The following is a 21,918-nucleotide window of genomic DNA, read 5'->3' as shown; positions in this document are numbered from 1 at the left end:
GGATTGGGACATTTCAGAGGAGACGAAGACTCTATTAGGACCATGGTTCTGGTGAGCTGGGGCTTGATGAATCAATCGCATGCGATTAACAAGAAACCAGAACCACTGCAGTGAAATCTTTGGGAGGATTTTTTCAGGGGCAGTACAGATGCTGCGGTTAGAGGGACTAAGTCTGTACCTCATGCTGCGAACCAGACTTTGTAAATTATAAGAGTGGTACTGGTTTTGGATGTGTGAAGTGGTTCATAGAGAGTAGCTGAAGCCTGGCATGTATGAGAGGCCGGGAGGGGCTTGAGATGGTGGTGGTGCAAGTAAAGCCTAGTTACAATGGAGACCCCTGCATTTTGGAGATACCAGTACCATGGGGCGACTACCATTCTATGTGTTGATTTTAAGTGATATATATCATTTCCACGTGATGTGTAGTATCATTCTTTCTCATACTTCTCTAATTTATGAAGACTGAACTATGTATTATATTATCATCACCTATTGCATGAAATATATTCTTTAATTATTTAAATGAAAGAGGCAAAGTTTCTGCTAACTTGTGTGTATAAAGCATACACTTACATTTGCCTAAGGAGAACTTTGTCCTACAATGGAAAACTGAGTTACTACAATAGAGATCCTGGAGCCATACAGCCTCATTATGATTTTACAAACTCCTGATATAATAATTAGAAACACTGATCATATTTTGATTCTTAAGTTGTTCGTAATTTATCTATGTAGCTTCTTTTTTTTATATCAAGAGCACACTCGATAATGTGGATAAAACTTCATATTTTAAGTTAACATATTGTCTCTCATAGTAAAACTAAAAGTATCATTTATAGCAATTATATTTGTATGTGAATATACATGGACAAACATGTTTGAACTTTCAAGGTTGAGTGATCCTTTTTGGAGATACACTGGACTTACATAGGAATGCTTACATACTGTGGTCCTGTCTACTTATTCTTTACACAGAGGTTCTGTCTATGTGTTTCTGCCATGGAACCTATACCACTCTTTATGTCAATCACTGAAGACATTACCTGCTTTGCTGCTAGGTATTTAGAACAGCTTGCCATCCTAAGGAACGTTTCTCTCTTTTTCTGCCCTTATGCCAAAACCATTGTATGGGACATGTCACAATGCCCGTTTTTACACAGCACTGCACCATTGCACTGGAAGAGCAAGCGTAAATTAACGTTCTGTGCCCAAACATTTTACTAGAAGGGTACAAAACCCCACGGGATAAATTCTCCCTGTGTCTAAGGATCCTCTGATGTTCTCTGAGACTTCAGAAACCCAGATTATTATCTTTTTGATAACATGCCCGTAGACTGACAACCCTCTTCTGCTTTTTGTAGCCGCTAATTCGTAATCCCTAAGGTCAGCTGTAAAACTGAATTTACACCTTCACTTAGACCTCAGGATATAAAACAGTCTACTTTGATATTTTATCTAAATTAATATGTATCAAATATCATTACATATATGTGTTATATAGTGTGCATGCTTAGTTAGGAATTGGTAAATGAGGAGTTGGGGATTTAGCTCAGTGGTAGAGCGCTTGCCTAGCAAGTGCAAGGTCCTGGGTTCAGTCCTCAGCTCTGAAAAAAAAAAAAGAATTGGTAAATGAGAAGTAGACTACCAGTGACTACCTTGTTCTATAATGTGCCTTGCTTATTTTTACCTACAGTTCTTTGGACCTTATAAGAAATTTCTGAATCTTTACAATTACAGCATATGAGAAAATTCCTACTTAATAAAGAGAGTGGCCACTGAAGCCAAAATGATGTACAATATCTACTGTATGATATACTCTAGAGGCCAAATAAAGTGTGAGTATGATGAAAAAGGCAAGTTCTCACAGGATAAACATTGTATGAAATGAAGTTTCAATAGCACATTTGTTATTGTTTTACATTAAGAATACTACAATTAGGGGCTGGAGAGATGGCTCAGAGGTTAAGAGCACTGCTTGTTCTTCCAGAGGTCCTGAGTTCAATTCCCAGCAACCACATGGTGGCTCACAACCATCTGCAATGAGATCTGGTGCCCTCTTCTGGCCTGCAGGGATGTGTGCAGACAGAACATTGTATACATAATAAATAAATAAATCTTTAAAAAAAAAAAAAAAGAATACTACAATTAGATATTGCATAATATTATTTTGCTCCAATGCATGTAATAGAACTATGTGAAAAATGGCAATATTAAAATAATGGCTAATATGGCTTACACTATGAGTGAAATAACAAAACAAAGACAATGTAAAACAGCACCAAATCACTAACACACAGCACTGTTGTGCCTTTCCTCAAGCTTCTGAAAGTAGATTGGCTTATTATACTTCCTCTGGCTTAATATTGTTACTAGGATCTCATTATTTAAAAGGGATGCTCTCCATTTCTGGGAACAGAGAGAAAATGTATAGAAAACATTAAAATATAAAATGACTATTATCTATTAATATTTATCTCACTGACTCTGTGTGTCCTGTTGATAACAATATGGCACTTGTCGATAAGGGCCTAATATAACTAATACTGACAACCATAAGACCCAAAAGATTTTCCATTTTCATATTTCAAAAGTTTTATATTATTTGACAGTTTCAGACATTTATGCTATTGGAGCTGGCCCCGAAAGCACTGACCTTGAACATGCAGTGATCTTCCTGCCTCAGCCTCCTAAGTGCTGGCCTTATAGGCCGTGTGCTACCATGCCTGGCTCAGAAGCAACAGATTAAACTGCAATCTTAAAGAAAAAGAAAAGATGTGCTTTTAAAAATGATGTTTCTTATAGTTACCTTTCATAAAATCTGATGCCATGGTATTATATTGTTACTCTGTAAAGGTATTTTTCTGTCAGCTACAGAAATTATGATGTCTACTGCTATAAAATTTGTCCTTGATCCACAAGGGAGACTCTTCTAAAGAAAATAAAGCCTCCTAACATGGTTTAGTGTGATAGAGCTATTACTGGGATGAGCAAGATGCTCATAAGTCTTCGTCTGGGATGTGTGTGTCCTTCTGTGACCCTCATCTTATTCCTAGCCGATGAGTTTTCCATTTCTGCCATAACAAATTATTGCAAGTTTAATGGTTTAAAACAAGATACATTTATTACTGCATAGTTATTTGGGTCAGAAGTTAGACACAAGTCTCATTAGGATAAAATCAAAGTGCTAACTAGGCTCTGTTATTTTTTCTTTCTCTCTTTTAGTGTTAGAGACTCATGGAAAAAATCTCTTGCTTCACTATTCTGTTTATTGAGACAACTCATATTCCTTGCTTCCCATCTCCTGCTGCTATAGAGAATGTTTTACTTATAATTATCTGTAGTATAGTAGCTCTTTGTTCTAGATTCTGCAATGTCCAAAATTGAAGGATTACATTGGAGTAGATCTATTTTCTGAATCATGGTTGGCAAAAATGGGAGGGACTATTAACTGTTTAATATCTTTTTAAAAAATGACTTTTTATTGTTTTAAATTAGGCACATTTGAGCATATCATATTGGGTATGTTCATGTGAGTGAAGGTGCATTTGCGGGCCAGAGGAATCGGATGTGAGATCCTGAGATGGATGTTGGGAAACAAACTCTGGTCCTCTATAAAACCAGGACGTGCTCCTAACTGCTAAGCCACCTCTCTAGCCCCTGAGAAGTAATCATGCTGTATAAGATCCATACTTATATTAATCTGACTCTGTGGTTGGAGTTCTTGAGGCCTAATTACATTCACTAGGTCCCATCTTCATTGTTGCCATGGGGATTGAGATTCTAAGCACAAGTTTTGGACAATGCCTTCAAATTATTGCCTCTCTGTTGCTGTCTGCCATGCTGCTACCATTAGTTTGAAAGTCCTTTTGTTTTAGTAACCCCATTCCTGACCATGAATGAGAAAAGTTTTCCAAATTTCAAAATTCTTGTGAGTTGAGTAGCTCCATCACCATCTAAGTAAGTATTCCATAAACTTTTCATATCCTATTTTAGTGTGTTGATCTGACCTAAACTATCACTTTTTCCATGCCAGGTAAAAGCCATGAAAAGGTTCTATACATCAGTGTGTGTATATCTTCAACGAAAAAGGCCTGATCCTCCTCACCCACCCATATTTTTAACATAGCATAGAATTTTATTAAATAATCGTTGGCATCAAATACCTGCTGCTTGACCTTAAAGGAAAACAAACCAGGGTCTCTCTCTTTTTTTTTCACACTATAGCAATACTGAAAATAGGAGATATTTAAAAGAACCTGATATGTTAAAATCACCAAATAGCTGAGAGCTATCATCTTGGCTTTGGCTATTCGTGGAGGCACATTATAGATTCTTAAGAACAGTCCTGCCTCAACAAGATCACACTAGCATTCTGGTTTTTGTAAACAAAATTAATTTGGTACCTTTTAGATAAGCTCACTTTTCATATGCTGTCACCTAGGGCCACAGAGAATATTGGAAGAAAACCAACTGGTAGAAATAGATAGGGTTATTTACTCTGTAAGTATCTTTGGCCTGTAAGATGAGAGTATTTCAGCCATGCATACAAAATCCTGTGAAGAGACTACTGCTGAAAAGGGGCTCTTTACCTATGCATCAAAACTTCTGGAATGGGTTCTTTTCTAGGACTCTCAAGTTTGTCTATGCTCTCAAATAGACCAGTAACTCTGGCACCTGATGTTTGTATAAGTGCTCATTTGCTACTGATCTAGAAATTAGTGATAAAGAATTAATCTCAAAGAAATTATTGTCACAACAGAAGGTGTCACATATTCAGTGAGAACAGTGATTTTTTTATGTTTGTGTATTATGTATATTATAGACTCAGTCATACAAATATTTTATGACTTAGATACTATCGTTAAGATATTATTATTATATAGTACTACTATTATTGTTTTTATTAAAAAGCTTCCAAAATCTTAAAGTTATAAATTAGTATTTATATAAAACAATAATTGAAAGGTAAATTAGGCATCAAGAAAGCAGTTGAAAGTGAGTTAGAAACAGATCCTCAGCTAGCCAGTGGTGGCACACACCTTAAAACCTGCGCTCAGGAGGTAGAGGCAGGTGGACCTCTATGAGTTCAAGGCCAGCTAGTTCTACAGAGTGAAATCCAGGACAGTCAGTACTACAAAGAGAAACTCTGTCTCAAGAAACCAAAAAAAAAAAAAAAAAAGAAAGGAAGAAAGAAAGAAAGAAAGAAAGAGTGGCACAGTGTGATGAAAAACATACACACGTGACCACTACCTTCAGCATGCCCATGCGTACATATTTCTATGCAGATCATCATGTATGCACAGACACAAGCATACACACAAAACATATACACAATTAATAGATCAATGTTGAATGAAAATTATTTTACAAAGACACATTAGTAAGAAATATAACAAAACTGAATCAAATTAAGTATACTCAAAACATGTATTATTTGATGAGTGAAGAACCATTTGGTAAGAGGATCAGTCAACAGTAAAATTCCATGTTAACATCCCCCTTTTTTTTTTCAGTTCGCTTCTTAATGCTAACCATCCCACTGTCTTCGTTTTAACTATATTTATTTTTTGAAATTTCATTCACTATAAGATGTGTGAATATTAGCCATTGTCTTTTGTAAGTTGTTTCTCCAGAAGCTGACATTGTGACAGTTTATGAGAAAGAATTGATTAGTTTTGTTTTTATTTTTAATTTGGGAGGTAATCTCAGAAGTCATAGGAAAATAAATGAAAAGATAGATGGGAAAGAGGAACTATTCTGGCATGTTGACAGAATTCTATCCTGCCTGAGTTGTATGAGACACTTCAAATATTATGTCCTAGAATGTGATGCCCAATGCAGAAGGCTGGTGACCATCAGAGAGCATGGGCAACACTGGAGATTATCCTGAACTGGCCCATGGAGGAAAGCCCACTCCAGTAGCAAAAATAACAAAACATACAAGTGTCATAAATTTTTATATTAAAAATAACAAAAATATATAGAAGTAATAACTTCAGAAGTCACATAAATGGAGGACTACAACATCAACTAAACTCACAGTATTCAAAAATTTCTATCCATACAAATAGATGAGACCATGATTTCTCTAGTATAAACCCCAGGTAAAAACAACATAGACTCTAAAATGACTTAAATCTTTACGCAAGCTGGAAAGCTTGAGCTGGAAAGATGTCTCTGCTGTGCAAGGTTAGCCCCTCAATACAAACATCATGAACACAATTCCTTTTATTGTGGCAGGAGCTCTCATTCCACGGCCCTTTTAACACTGATTAAACTACTGTAGCACTGCAACTGTTTGTTTTCCTCACCATAGGAGGCTCCAAAGGTTGTTTTTACATAACCTGGAAAACATGCCTTTCTAGACATTTGATCCCTTGATGCTGATCTTGGGCTTCCTGGCCTCTAGAATTATGACATATAAATTTCTGTCCTTTTAGAATCACTTATCCTATGACAATTTCCATAGTAGTGTCTACTGGCCAAGAGAGTATACCATTGCAGGAAAGTCCCAAAAATTTATATCGGTTGTCCAAAAGACAGCTTGCACATGTCAGGAGTAAGAGCATTCATGACTACCAGACTCTATCTCCTGGGGTTGTAACAGAGAGTTTTTAGGCATTGAATCGTGCTTTAAAAAATAAAATGGGCAGAGGACTTGGAATACCAATTCTTCTGTAATGATAAATTTTTGCTATAATTTCATCCCAAATATCTTACTATTTAGGGTATAATAAAGGTCATAATCAGCAAAGAAAGACTGGTCACAAATGGAAGGTGTAGTTTCCTTGCAAAGAAAATCTGACATTGGATCTTGATAGGCTTTTAAGAAAAGATGTAGTGAAGTTCAAATCTTTAAAAGGTAGAGAGTTTTGAAAACACCGTGGACTTTCTACTGATTCTTACTAATAAAATATTAAAACAACCAGGCAATAAACAAACATAAAATTTCATTTCCAGATGTGTTTCTTAAATAAAACAAAACAAATGCATAATCAAAGGCTTGCATATAAGTGTTTGTAGATGCTGTGTGTATAATTATACATAGCCGGAACATCTTGCAAGAGGTGCCTGGATAAACAAATAATGATATATCAATTTTAAAAACACCACTCAGCGATAAAAGCAAAGAACTAGGTTTCTTATTCTCTCACTATCTATAATTATTTTCATTATATGTGGCCCATGTTAGGTTGCTCATGTTCCCTTGGATGATACTCCACATGTGCCGACACTGGAAGTACTCAGGGGACTCAGTGAATTAAAACAAACAAACAAACAAACAAACAAAGACAACAACAACAAAGAACTTAAGCTGGCAGGGAGACACTGTACAGGAGAGATTTTGAAGGAGTTGAAGTGGCCAAGTTGGACATGTATGTAATGAAAGGACATTGTATACTTCATTTTATACATGTATAAATTCTCAGAGAATAAGTCAAATGCCTTTAAAAAAATAAAGAAGTACTGACACACAACACAAATTTGATAAATGTCAGAAACTTGCTGGAGTGAAAAAAAGGAAACAAAAACATTTCTAACCACCTCTCTGGGACTGTGGAGTCGGCAAAGCAGTGAGAAAACAGAGAGCGCACCTGCAGTTAAGCATCTGGCTGGATTACTGCACCTTTGATTCAAAAGGTGAGTTTGTGGAAAGCAAGGAAACCCACAATTAATTTTTCATAATTAAGGAAGTGTAATTGGTGAGGGTCATACTTGGCTCACTGAAAACAAAGAGGCTGTATTTGGAAGTAGCATCTCTAATAAAGTAAGTAAGGTAAGTAAGGTAGAATAGTATCACAAGAATGAGCCTTTGATCCTATAAAATTAGTATTGATGTCAGAAGAGTTATAGGATACATTAAAACTCTCTATCTATCTATCTATCTATCTATCTATCTATCTATCTATCATCTATCTATCTATCTATCTATCTATCTATCTATCTATCTATCTACCTATCATCTCTCTCTCTTCCTTTCCCCTGTCATGTGATAACAGACAAATATAAAGGTTGTCACCCACATACCAACTGTAGAGCCCTCATTGATGCAGTCAGAATTTCTTCCTTAATCATCTGGCCTCCAGAAGTATGGGGAAATAAGTTTCTGTTGGTTAATCACACAATCTTTGTACCTTGCTTTGGTAGCCTGGAATGCTTGATAGAAGGAGTCTGCCTGTTTAAGGCTTAGTAAATTCTGTATTTTAAAACACACAAACTTTATTTTATGTATAAATTAGACTTCAATATATTTTCTTAAAACACATAATAGTGAAAGCACATTGCTACCCATGTGATACACTGGAAAAAGTGGATGATTAGGGCAGGAAAATGTCTAGTTACTGTCTCTATATAAATTCATTTGAAATAAAAAAAAAAAAGAAAATTTAAAACAACTTTGTTTTAGTTGGGGTTTCTATTGTTGTGAAGATACACTATGACCATTGCCACTCTTATAAAGAAGAATATTTAATTGGGTGGCTTACATCTAGAAGGTTCAGTCCATTATCATCATGATGGGACATGGCAGCATTCAGGTAGTCATGGTGCTGGAGCAGGAGCTGACAATTCTACATCTTGATTCTAGGGCAACAGGAAATGAACTGAGATGCTGGGTGTATCTTGAGCATAGTAGACCTCAAAGCCTGCCCCCACAAGGACACACTTCCTCCAACAAAGCCACATCTTTTAATAGTACCACTAGCAATGAGTTTATGGGGGTCAATTATGTTCAAACTACCACAAACCTAATCTGCATTTTTTGGCAGGTAAAAGAAATGTCTGTTTATAATCCACAACACTTAAGTTTCTAGGTTGTGTTGTTTTGAAGAAGATGAAATCGTTGATACCCAAGTTTCTAGATTACATGACTAGGTAAATGACACTGAGATTTATCTGGAATCTGGGGAATCATGCAACTTTCAAATAGGAAGAAATAAGATGCATTTTAAACGCAATAGGTGTGCAGTTTCTTGTGCTTCTTGAGACCTCTGTGGTATGGGCACAAAGTTTTGAATTTCAGGGTGAGTTCTTACTTGTCTGTAAGTTAGGGAGTCATTAGCATTAAAATGAGAATTATAACTATTGGAGTGGATGAGATCATCCATTTGGAGATGTTTGAAACAGGAAAGAAATTACCTGAGAACACTTATAACCATGAATATTTATGGACTGGACAGAAAGTCCAGTCTGTGAATGAGGCACAGAAAGATGAAAGAGTAAGTAAAGAAAAATGGTATCACTGAAGTCAAAAGAATACAGACCTTCGAGAAGGAGAACATCAATAATATCAAATGCAGCTGAGAAGCCTGGCAAGGATGTCCATTTAGATCTGAAACATCTTTATGAGGTTTGGCACTGAGAACTGAATTTGATGAAGGACAAGTAAAAGAAATCCAGAGCTTAGATATTTGCATCCACATTCATTCAGCTGGTAGCTGCTGTACAGCACAAATATAAATCCTCACCACCACATGAACCCTTACATTCTCTCCTCAATGAAGATGATAAAATTCAAGTTTTAAGAGGAATTAAATACAATAATAAGCATTAAACATCCCTTATGTATGATGCGTTTCCTTTTGTATGTTCTTTAATGAACTATTATATTCTGTGGGTTTTCAAAATTTTAAGAAATATAAGTATTAATTTTACCAACACTGGCAAATTATGACTGTAGTGTCAAAATCAAGCAACTCTGTGGCTTAACACAATTAAAATTATTTTTTATTGGTGTACATATCCAGCCTCAGTTCATTGTGGATACATGTTTATTCATTCAGGCTACACCATGTTGTAATCCCTTGAGAATGCCTTCTGGTTCACTGTAGTATGAAAAGAGAAAGATAAAAATTAAGTATTAGTAATTACATGCTTTGTCCTGCAAGCTGTAGGTCAAGGTTTCTTACTTATTTTGTTGATACAACTATATAGATACTCACATGTGCTGTGAGAAGGTTAGGGAAGTATCATCCTTACATTTGTGTCATATGATTAATGAATGATTACACAGAAAGTCATTATTATGCATGGGACATATCAGGGATATTAGATAAAATAGGTAATGATTTGAATTTTGAATGTATTTTGTAGTTAGAAGCAAAATATTTCAAGTCTCAAAGATTTATCTGTTTTATTTACATAATAAAGATAGTATACAATCTTTTGATATTTTTTCTGAAAAGTTAAATTAGAGAAATGAAGTTTCTGAGCAAAGCAGGATTGGTAAAGTTTTCCCTGCATTTATTCTTTCTACTCCTGACAGTTTTAGCCCTAGTCAGACCCATTAGGTTTTGAGATCATTGTGAACTTTCTTATATTTCTTTAGCATCAACTTACAAAATGAGTTATTTGTATCTTTGAATAGTTTATTTAACTCCATTGAACAAACACTGTGAAAGTCAGGGGAAATGCTCCCACCATCCATGCAGTTTAGAATTTTGTCTGGCACCCGTGAATGTGTTCCTTAGAAAGAAAGAGGCTGTTATCTTTGGGATATGGAGTTCCTTTTGCAGAGGAGCTTTCTTGCCATTTCTCTGGTATTCTGCTTTCTGTCTTGTTTGGAGGCAGTCAAATAATGAAGCTGCATAATGGGAACTTATCAGCTCCACGGACTCTGTCTCATTTCAACCCTCAACCACTGTGAATGATTTGCTCACGCTTCCACACAATGGAAGAGGTGGTGACTCAGGAAATATTTTCATTATGCTTCACATTCTGCTTTTATTTAATTGCAGAGTTTTCTAAGAGTTCATAAATCAAAGTCAATGCTTTAATCAGAAAGGTTGCTCAATTTCCCAAATCGTTAACAAGATGACTATTACACAATCAGTTATTGTCTGTTTTACTGTGTGATTGACGCTTTCAATGGCAACATCTACATTTCTGGTGTAAAAGAACCCTCGTTCCCAAGGGAAAATAATTACAGTGCTCCCCTTAGCACTCCCATAGTCTTGTATGATTTGTTCTGCTGCAATGTCACAGGTGAGACGGCTAATAAAGTTTCAAATTCTTTCTTCTGGCCCTTGTTCTGGGACACTACTTCAGTATACTGCAGATACTCTTACTTGTTTGTGTCTTGAGCAGTGTGAAGGCCACAGCTTGGGCATACAGGCTCTGACAGGCATGTGACTACGTATCCTACTTTATCAGAGAAAAGCTCAGAAACAACTTGTGTTCACATTTAGAAATGTCGAGTTAGCATCAAGAATTTGAAAGCAGGCCATTTGCAACAGACTGCGAGTGATAACTCTGCACAGCGATTCCCTGAGAGGAAAACCGCTCCTTGATGTCTTCTCTGAAAGGGAATAAAATCTTTTATCGTGACTGTAGGAACATAGAGGAAGTATAAAAATACAGTAACCTTTCCTTAGAAATAATTTATCGCAGCGATAGAAGTCAAAAACCAAAAAGTCACAGAATGGTAAAATATGATCAACCTTTTAAAATCAGATCAAATTTATATTAACATTTGTGCCAAATAGTGGTTTCAATTTTTAAAATGCAATCATAAGTAATAACAGTTACAGACACAAATCAAAATCCAGCTTCATTTTCGAAAATGCTTTTCTCGCTTATTTTTTAAATGATAAAAATATAACCCACCTCTAGTCCAATGGAACGGATTTGAACTGAACTGCATTTTAACTTTAAGTGATTTAAAGCTGAAGGGCTGATTAATAAGAAGAGCTGATTAATCCTCCTAATCCTTAAGAAGATTATCTGAAAATAGATTGATTGCTGATGGCCACTGACAGTGCATCATGAAGTGACTGGATTTTCATTTTAAAACAGGAATTGTTCATATAATTTTAAAATAAACAAAATTCTAAAACTAAAACACCCATACACACATGTATACACACCTACACATATGCACACACATACAAATTGTCACCATTTGCTTGAAATATGATAATCAAAGAGGAATAGATATAATGAGACTTTCTCTGTCCTGCCAGCCAACTCCCAAGTAATGACAGAGACTTCTTCTTAATTATGAACGCTCAGCCTATAACTTTGGCTTGTTCCTAACTAACTCTTATAATTTAAATTAAACCATATTTTTATTAGGCTCCATTCTACTTTGTAGCTTTTGCCTCCATGCATTTCTGACTCATTCTGTGTCTGGCTGACTTATATTACTCTCTTCTTCCCAGTGTCCTTGCTGTGCCTGAAAGTCCTGCCTATACCTCCTGCCTAGCTATTGGCCATTTAGCTCTTTATTAAACCAATTAGAAGGCACATTGACAAAGACACATCTTCACAGTGTACAAAAAGATTATTTCACAACAAAGAGATAAACTGAAGGTTTCACTATAGAGTTACACAAAACATTAGTTTGTATTTTTCATTTCTAAAAATTTTTTGGAAATTTGTCTCTAGAAGAATAATCTAAGTAAAGAAAACCAAAAGGATATATTTGTTTATCTATAGATAACCATCTATACACATATACAAAATCACATTATATATATATATGTATATATATATATACATATATATATATATGAGAGAACAACTTTAAGGAATTAGCTCAAATAATAACGTATCTTTTTTTTTTTTTTTTTCTGGCCAAGAAGGCTGGCTGGCTAGAAACTCAGTGAAGAACTAACATTGAATCTTGAAGCAGGAGGATTCTGGAGTTAAAAGGTTTTCTTCCTTAGGATATCTTAGTCCTTCCTTTAAGACCTTTCAATTGCTTGATGAAGACTACCTCAGGTATGTAGCATAACCCTGTTTTTTAGACTCTCTTAACTTTTAATCACATATGAAAACAACCTTCATACACACATCCAGACAGATGACTGCCCAATATCTCAATGTCCTAGCCAAAATAGATGATCACATATGTAACTATCATATAATGTTTATTTACCTCGGTTTACTTGTTTGAATGGATGGACAGTTTTTTGGATTATTAGTTATTAAAATATTCTTATAAAGTTTACAGATTGTGAGATTATGTTGATAGATCCATTTACCTACCTCATAAATTTTCTCTAATGCTATATGTCTGATTTTTGATGATGCCTTCAATAATAAAGATAGACTGGTTTTCATTTAAGTGTTACCTTTACAGAATGTAAATTATTCAGGATTGAGGTCTCTGTTTTATAATTGTTATGAAACAATTTTGGGCCCATAATGAAAAAATACCTGGGTCCATAAAGAAAAAAATGTATATAAACCATCCTGGTGGCTCAGACATATGACCCCAGTCACTTTGGCAGCTGAGGCAGGAGCATTAAAAATCAAAAGCCAATTTAGATAATTTAGACTTTTTTCTCAAAACATAGAAGTGGGGCTGAGGGTGTTGTTTGATGTAGAGCTCTTGGACTGCATGTGTGAGAGCCTGGGTTCAGTACACAGTATGTCAAATGTAAAAATGAAAAGAAAGTGGGGAGAGGGAGAGGAAGACAGAGAGGGGGAGAGAAAAAAAGGAAGGAAGGAAGAAAGGGAAAATGAAAATATTTCACAGGTAGCAAAAGGAACCAGTGACTCATCCATGAAAACTGGCTACTGAGGGTTTTATTGTCTTTTAAAATAGAAAACATCATAAAATGAGCAGGAGGACATGACTAAGGCTGCAGGGAGAATATCCCAGCCTTCTTTGCTCCAAAAGAAAAGATTTCACCTGAGGGTTGTCAAAAGCCATCAGAAACTGCTAATCACAAAGGAAAGTATTTCCAGATAACTCCGAATGCACATTAGGGATTCGGTAACACCGTGGACAGACAGCAAAGAACTGAGAATAACAGAATACACTATAAGTACTGTCTCCTGTGACAAGCACCTTCCTTTACCCAGGCTGACTCTGTTTTGAACTGATAGGAATGCCAATAATACAAGCTCTCCTGGCATTAAGACAAGCAGGAGGTAAGCTAGCACCTTTCATACCCAGCATTTTGGGGCACTATATAAGGACCATAAGCATCCACATCGGTTTCCGAGCACATAGATTGTCAGTGACACTATCATAGCTGTGATATCTGGATAAGGTTAGTCACAGAGGCGGTGGGGGGAACTGCCAGTATCAACCCCATGATGGGCTCAGTTGTCATCCTTGCCTTGTCTAACACTGAGGGCCTCAGAAGCCCTGATGGTTGATGGGTATCACCTTCAGTTTTCGACCCTGAGATCTCCACCCTTTACAGTAGGGCCACTGCAGCCACGTTTACCAGTAAGAGAAGAGCAGTGAGCACATCCCAAGTGGATTACCTGATTACCTACAGTTTTTCCCATTGAAACTCTGCAGTACACACATACACACACACACACACACACACACACACACACACACACACACACACAGAGTATGTGTATATATACATATATGTACAGATACATACATATACATGTTTGTTTGTTTATCTTAGTTCTCCTCTCTTTCTCTGTGTCTGTCTCTGTCCCTCTCCTTCCTTCTCCCTCTCTCCCTTCCTCCTTCTCTCCCCTTTATTTGTTATTTTCCTAGAGAGATCTCTGAGTGGAAACCTGTCAACAGCCAGGTGCACCATTAACCCACCAATAATAGCCTTAGCTGAAATACAGTGCTACTTGGACCTTCACTAGCTCCTCCTGCCACAGATGTGCATGCCACCATTGCCAGGCTCTCCTGAAGCTGCAGCAATACATAGGCAGGCAGCAGATTCCAGCCAGTCCTAAACACTGATCCCCACTGGAGAGGTGAGCTGGCTTTTGCCCTTAGCCTATATAATCAAGCACCTAACATGCGGCCAGTTACAGTCACCAGAGCTGCACCCATAAATAAGGCTGTGGCCTTCCTGCCAACAACTTCCACCACTGTACACATGCCTGCAGCTGTCATACCTCAAACGTTCACCCATCACCAGTCTCAATCCTTAGCAGTCACAACAGAAACCATGCACACCACCAGCCTCACACATAAATAACACGTTAAGATCACTACAAATCTAGACAGACATTGTGACACAATCTTGTAAGTATAGCACTTAGAAGAAGCAGTGATGTTAGGAGAACAGTTCCAGCCTTGGCTGTAAAGCAAATGAGGCCAACTTGGGCTATATGAGGCACAGTCTCAAAATCAAACACAAACTTACAGTCTTACACAGCAGTGACACCTTCAAAAGAAAACTACAAAACATTGGGACAGTATATGACTTGGCAAAATCTTAATCATTACTCAGAGGAAACAAATGATAAAACTAAAATTAGAGAAATTAAAGAGAAAAGGTAGAGTTGAGATTCTGTATCTTGTCTGAAGCTGGAGGAGCTGAACCATTCTGGACGATTTTTTAAAACGGGAATTTGATTTTCGTATTTTATGTTTTTCGCATGTGAATATAGAAAGTTCAGAGAATTCTTTTCTAGTGTTCAGTACCCACACTCATTGCACTCATTGCAGCTGTCTGCTTTTGTCTTTCCCAGACAGAACAATAGCTGATTAGTAATGTGACACTTCATTAATGTTGTTTCTAATAGTTCTCAACCACTGTTTTTCTCAGTTTTGATTTACATTTGCAGAAAATATGATCCATTGGTACTTCTCAAATATTTAAACATTTTATTGGAGCAAATTTCTTCAGGCATCTGAAGTGATTTGATAACTGAAATACAAAAGTATTCAAGTCTTATAAACAATTCAATAGATTTTGGGGTTTTGTGACATAGTAAAAACATTATTTTTAATTAAAAAATTTAAACACTTTGTACTGTTAATATTTTTGATAAGATATCATTGCCTTCCTATTTCTTTTTGCTGCTCATAAACTTTCAGAAGGTTGCTATCCTATGACTTCCCTATGTGTATCACGGTTATATAGTAAAATGATCACATGATTAATAAACAAGTCCACAGGAGCTAAGCCTTGTAAAACTGTACATTAGCATCAGAGAAATGAAAACCTTGGCTGTCAAAGGTGGAATTGAGATGATGAAATAGGTCTCTAAAGGAAAAGTGGGCAGATGGACAGTCAAAGGAGAAAAATATCTGCAGCTTTATTTTCTAGGTAAACCAATATGTCAAACATCTGCTAAACATTCACTGTTTCCAGAATGCAAGACCATAGAGTAAGACAAAGAAAATAATGAGGACACTGTCCTGAAGCTGTTGCTAATGTACCTTGAAAAAAAAAAAACCTCATTGAAACAACTCAGAATGTGATTTTTGTTAACTGAAGAGCAAAACCAATACACTTGTGGGCATCAGGGTGGGGCTGGTATGGACACTTAGACCCCACAATGAGGGAATCCAATGCAGGTGGATCACGTGAGTCCATGACTTGGAGAATCCCTTAGTAAACATAGCTAGACTCCATCTCAAAAAAAGAAAGAAAGAGAGAAAGAAAGAAAGAAAAAAAGGGAGGAAGAGAGAGAGGAAGTAAGGAAGGAAATCTGCAGTGTTGTTTGAGGACAGTTTTGATTAGAAAATAAGATACGTCATCCCTGTTATTTTGATCCCTGGACTAGTTACTGACCTATGGCTTGGCTTTCTACATACTGAAAAACCAGTGCCACAAAAACAGCAAGCATAAAACTTACCATAACCTCTGGTACAGGAACACAATATCAATAGAATTTAGATTCTGCCCACCTATGTTATTAACTATTGTTCCCAGTCTATGGAAACAACAACAACAACAAAAAGCTGGAGAATCATGTTTTAAATGATAACATATTCCTTGATTTATTCTTTGATCACTAGGGAGTGGTGAAGGGGTCTGTATTGCTGAAGAGCAGTATAAGCACTGAGAATAAAGTGAAGATGGAGGTGATGATAATGTCTAATGGCTGAAAAAGGGGAAATGTGTCTAAGAAATTTTCAGAGGCAAGTGCAACAGACGGATGTAGGTAGCTTGGGTGACCACATGCTTGTGTTGTTAAAGAAATTCTTGTAAAAGATAAAGCCCTAAAGTTGTACGTTTTATTTCATTTCCTACATTCAGTGAAGGCTGTACTGGTGAGACCTCAGACGGATTTGGATTAAATTTAACTTGCTCTACTTTTTAAAAGATGCATATCCCAAGTCTTTACCTTTGGAGTCTTTTCAGTTAGGAAGGGTCCTTTTAAGTGACACTGTGGAAAGTCATTGCTCAGTCATGTGATCCTGTGGTCACTCAAGCAGAGACACAGAGCAACTTTCTGTCCCTGTCTTGTTTCACTTGATCTGAGAGGACAGCCTCATCCTGTACACTCACCAGAAAGTGGCATGTACAGACTCCCATTGAGCAGGCGCCGCTCTTATCCACCACATTTCTTTCACCTGTGACCAAGTATGGATTTGCACTGTCTATTACAGAAGTGAATTCTTAGTGATGCTCCCAGGGTCCATCTGGCACTAATCCTAGGAAATGACAGCTACTTAGACCAAATTACACAAGATTGAAAGCACCATTTGTTCAACTATTAAGCCAATGAAAAGACACTTTGTCAAGAGAAAATATGCAGTAAGGCAAAAATCTGTAAAGGATCAACTTCTTTTCTCTTTGTCTTGGGAGAATAAAAATACTAACCTTATGTCATAAATATTTGATGATACTTTGAAATTTGTTTAAGTTAAAAATACAACGGACCTCTGAAATGGTATTTTCTTCTGCAATCTACGTGTAATCCTCCTTACATAAATTTTTACTCTTTAACATCTGTTGAAACAAAGAACACAGGTTTGCTTTGACTTAAGTATATTGAAGTGACATATTTCTAATTCTCATCCCTGCTACAAAATTAACACAGGAGTCAGTAAGGTAATAAGCTAAATTTAAGAAGATATAATACTCTAAATTGAGGACAGGCTGAACCACAATCTGCTTCATATGCTCTCATATTCTGATTTAACATCTCATTTATTCTCCTATTCAAATTAAAAATTCACCAAAGCTAAAATGAAAAATGGTCTCCTCATTATTTCATTTATCTCTCCTATAACTCAGATTATAGATAAAATATGTTTAAACCTTTTTTCCGAGTATGATATGTTGTTGTAGCATGATGATAAATGTGTTTTGATAATAGTTCTGGGAGCTACTTTCCTATACAGGGCCAAGTTGCAGCAAAATCAGGATTTGATTGTTCTTTTTTTCTCACCTCTGACTCTCCTAGTTGTCTCCTATCACAAGTGGAGAGATAACTCACAAGAGACAATATATTTCACAGTAATAATGATATAATAATTCTATAGTTCTTTGTTTTTGTTAGTGTCCTCTTGTGTTAGCATTCAGAAACACATGGGGGAAGTTGGGTTATGAGCAGGAGTGTTTAGGATGGCTTCAGCCTTCTTTATGAGCTGTGATAATAAAAACAAAGCGTCAGCAGAAGCTGGATTCCAGGGCACCTATGGTTATAGCACTAGCTGAGTTTATTCTGGTCTCAAGGTGGGACTTCCTTGCCCTTTACTTACCCCATCTGTCATGTTGCATTGGAACCATGCTTTTGTGTTCTGTCTCCTCACAAAGTAGATGTGGACTGTGCTTGGCATTTTTATATCCTTTGGGCATAAAACCAGGTCAGACATGGGGCAGAAACTTGGAAAGCATTTGTCAAATATCTGAACTGATGCATGCAGCCATCCATGCATGGATGGATAAATAAATAGTGTCATTTAGAAGATAAATACCGGATTTCACAAGAATTGGTTATAGTCAACTTGTCTAGATCTTTGCATGTTCATATCTATCTAAAGAAAACTCTATGCTCAATAATAGCTATCACTTTTCTTAAAACAACAATAAGGACACGCTACTTCCTATAACCTATTGATATCAAATTCTAAACATGTTTATAGTCAAGAGGAAGTAAATTATGATTCCATCTTACTTAAACTATTTGTACATTGAGATTACAAAAAAAATATAGTAGAGTAGATGTTTCTATGATAAAGAAAGAAAGGCCATTTCTTTATAGTTCCTTCATTTGACAGAAGCACTAAGTTTTTTGGCTTCCTGAATATTCTTGTTGTTGCTGTTAATGGCAACTCTTTCCAGCAATCAATAAATGTGAATGAATACTCTGAAGCATTGGAGGATAAAATTACAAACACAGTGTTCAAACACACAGCTAGAAAAATTATTATCTCATTACTGTTCAGGTCAGTTTTATGCACATTACTTTTAATTATTTGTATTTTTCCCAAAGGACAGCAAATCTATTTTGCTACAATGGAAATCACTACAACTATTATTCTTGATTTTATTTCCCTTGGATTTTTTTTTTTTTTGGTTTTTTAACAAGTTATACTGCCAGGCCTTGCCATCTTATTTAAGGGACTAGAAGCTTTTAAGATGTGTATTCTTTGTCACAGACTATACTAGCAACTAGTCCAGAGCCAGTGTCTATATGAGCCTGCTTCCTGAAGTGGATATAGAACAGATAAGCATTACTGTATCTTACTTACCTAGGGATAGGGAAAGTTAGTCACTATTCAGAAAGCCCCTCAGAGGCAACTGTATTTCAAATCAGGTCTTTTTTTTTTTTTTTTTTGGTTTTTCGAGACAGGGTTTCTCTGTGTAGCTTTGCGCCTTTCCTGGAACTCACTTGGTAGCCCAGGCTGGCCTTGAATTCACAGAGATCAGCCTGGCTCTGCCTCCCAAGTGCTGGGATTAAAGGCGTGCGCCACCACTGCCCGGCCAAATCAGGTCATTTTTAATGATCATTGCTCAATGTCAATATTTCCTTAGTATTCTCTTTCTTCCTTCATAATGTTGATTAATAGTAATTTTTCCCTTGTCTGTTCTGTAAGAATCAGCTAAAACAGCCGGGCAGTGGTGATGCACGCCTTTAATCCCAGTACTTGGGAGGCAAAGCCAGGAGGATCTCTGTGAATTTCAGGCCAACCTGGTCTACAGAGTCAGATCCAGGACAGGCACCAAAGCTACACAGAGAAATCCTGTCTCGGAAAAACCAACCAACCAACCAACCAACCAACCAAACAACAAACACAAATTAGCTGAAACAATTTATCTGGTATCATCACTAACCTGTGAGATGGAAATGTCCCTTCATATGTGTAATTCATTAGGAATTTTCTCTGTGTTTTTCAGTATTTAAAAATTGAAAGTATCACATATTGGGGTAAAAGTATTAAGTAATAAAATGTTTAAGAATAATCCACAGTCCAGTGTTTCCCTTCTTTTTTCTCACTCTAACAGAAGTACAGAATTCTTTGCCATTTTGGAATAAGAGAAAGACACCTGAATTCATTTAGTCCTTTGTTTGGTAATTAGCTCTGTGCACCTAGGTGATATGTGAATCCTGATCATCTTCTGAATAATAAATTTTAGAATTTACATATGATTACATTTAATAATACACAAATAGAGATGGGCTGATCTCATTAAGACTTCATTATTTCCCTTTCCATTAAACAACTAGTAAATAGTTCTAGAGTTACATCTATTTTAAGTAAAACTCAGCACTGAACCAAGAAATGAAAGTATAGAGTGAAAATGCTGTGGCAAAAAGGTCCAAGTAGGCAATGGAAGGGTGGGGCTAGGAAAGTGCAGAGCCAAGGGAAGTTGTCACTCAAGCGAAGTATGAGTGAAGGAGCTCCTGGGGAAGTTATTATCTTGCAATCAAAGTAAAATACAAATAAGATTGAATAATACAACATACGTGGCACAACGGATCACAAGGGAATCCTGGGAGCTAAAGGGTCAATCAGGGCCAGGGCCAGGGACATGAGGAAGAGGAAATACAGGAGGAGGGTTAACCAGAACTAAAGCGATGTGAAGGAGCTTTATGAAACAGCACTAGTTTATAAGCTAATTAAAAATATGTTTGAAAAGAAATTAGAAGAGAGATACTCCACATTAGTAAACAATGTTGACTCCAGTACACATGGATTGTTAAATGCAAATCTCCAGGTTGAGAATGGGTTGCTGCCATGTACTTTATTAGTCATGGAGGCCCCAAATATATGCAAAACATACAGGCTATTGCATGGGTTGCTGCCCTGTACTTTATTAGTCATGGAGGCCCCAAATATATGCAAAACATACAGGCTATTGCCACTGTTCCGCTTGCCCACCACAATTAGATGGTAAGACATTATTTCTGAATACCTCACACACTCTTGTTACAGGACATAGATAAATTGATACTGAATTTTGTAGAAAATCTCTCCCTACAGTCCAGACTTCAGAGTGCTGGAAGATATATGAAGGTTTAGGGGAAAAAGATATCAATGGTCTTATCCCTTACTGGGCTCTGTATGATATACAAATCTTCTAAACAAGGGTTACCCACTAGTGTAATAGTAGCAAGATTTTTATGGCAGCATTCAACCATTCCCTTGATCAAAATTGAGTCTTGCCAAAATGGTAGCCTACAGAATGGGAAAAAAATCTTCCCAACACCACATCTGACAGAGGGCTGATCTCCAAATATATGAAGAACTCAAGAAACAAGATATCAAAATACCAAGTGATCCAATTAAAAAATGGGGTACAGATTGAAACAGAATTCTCAACAGAAGAATCTCAAATGGCCAAAAGATATTTAAAGAATTGCTCAACATCCTTAACCACCAGGGAAATGCAAATCAAAACGACTCTGAGATACCATCTTATATCTGTCAGAATGGCTAAGATCAAAACCACAGATGACAGCTTATGTTGGAGAGGATGTGGAGTAAGGGGAACACAACTCCATTGCTGGAGTACAAGTAACTTGTACAAGCTACTTTGGAAATCAGTATGGCGGTTTCTCAGAAAATTGGGAATCAATCCACCCCCAGAACCAGCAATACCCCTCTTGGGCATATATTCAAAGGATGCTCAACCATACCACAAGGACATTTGCTAAACTATGTTCATAGCAGAATTATTTGTAATAGCCAGAACCTGGAAACAACCTAGATGCCCCTCAGCTGAAGAGTGGATAAAGAAAATGTGGTATATCTGTAAAATGGAGTGTTACTTAGCAGAAAAAGAACAATGACATCAT

Source organism: Peromyscus eremicus, chromosome 5 (assembly GCF_949786415.1).
Source record: "Peromyscus eremicus chromosome 5, PerEre_H2_v1, whole genome shotgun sequence".
NCBI classification, from domain to species: domain Eukaryota; kingdom Metazoa; phylum Chordata; class Mammalia; order Rodentia; family Cricetidae; genus Peromyscus; species Peromyscus eremicus.
The sequence above is the reverse complement of the archived record's forward strand: the minus strand, read 5'-3'. Positions refer to the sequence as shown.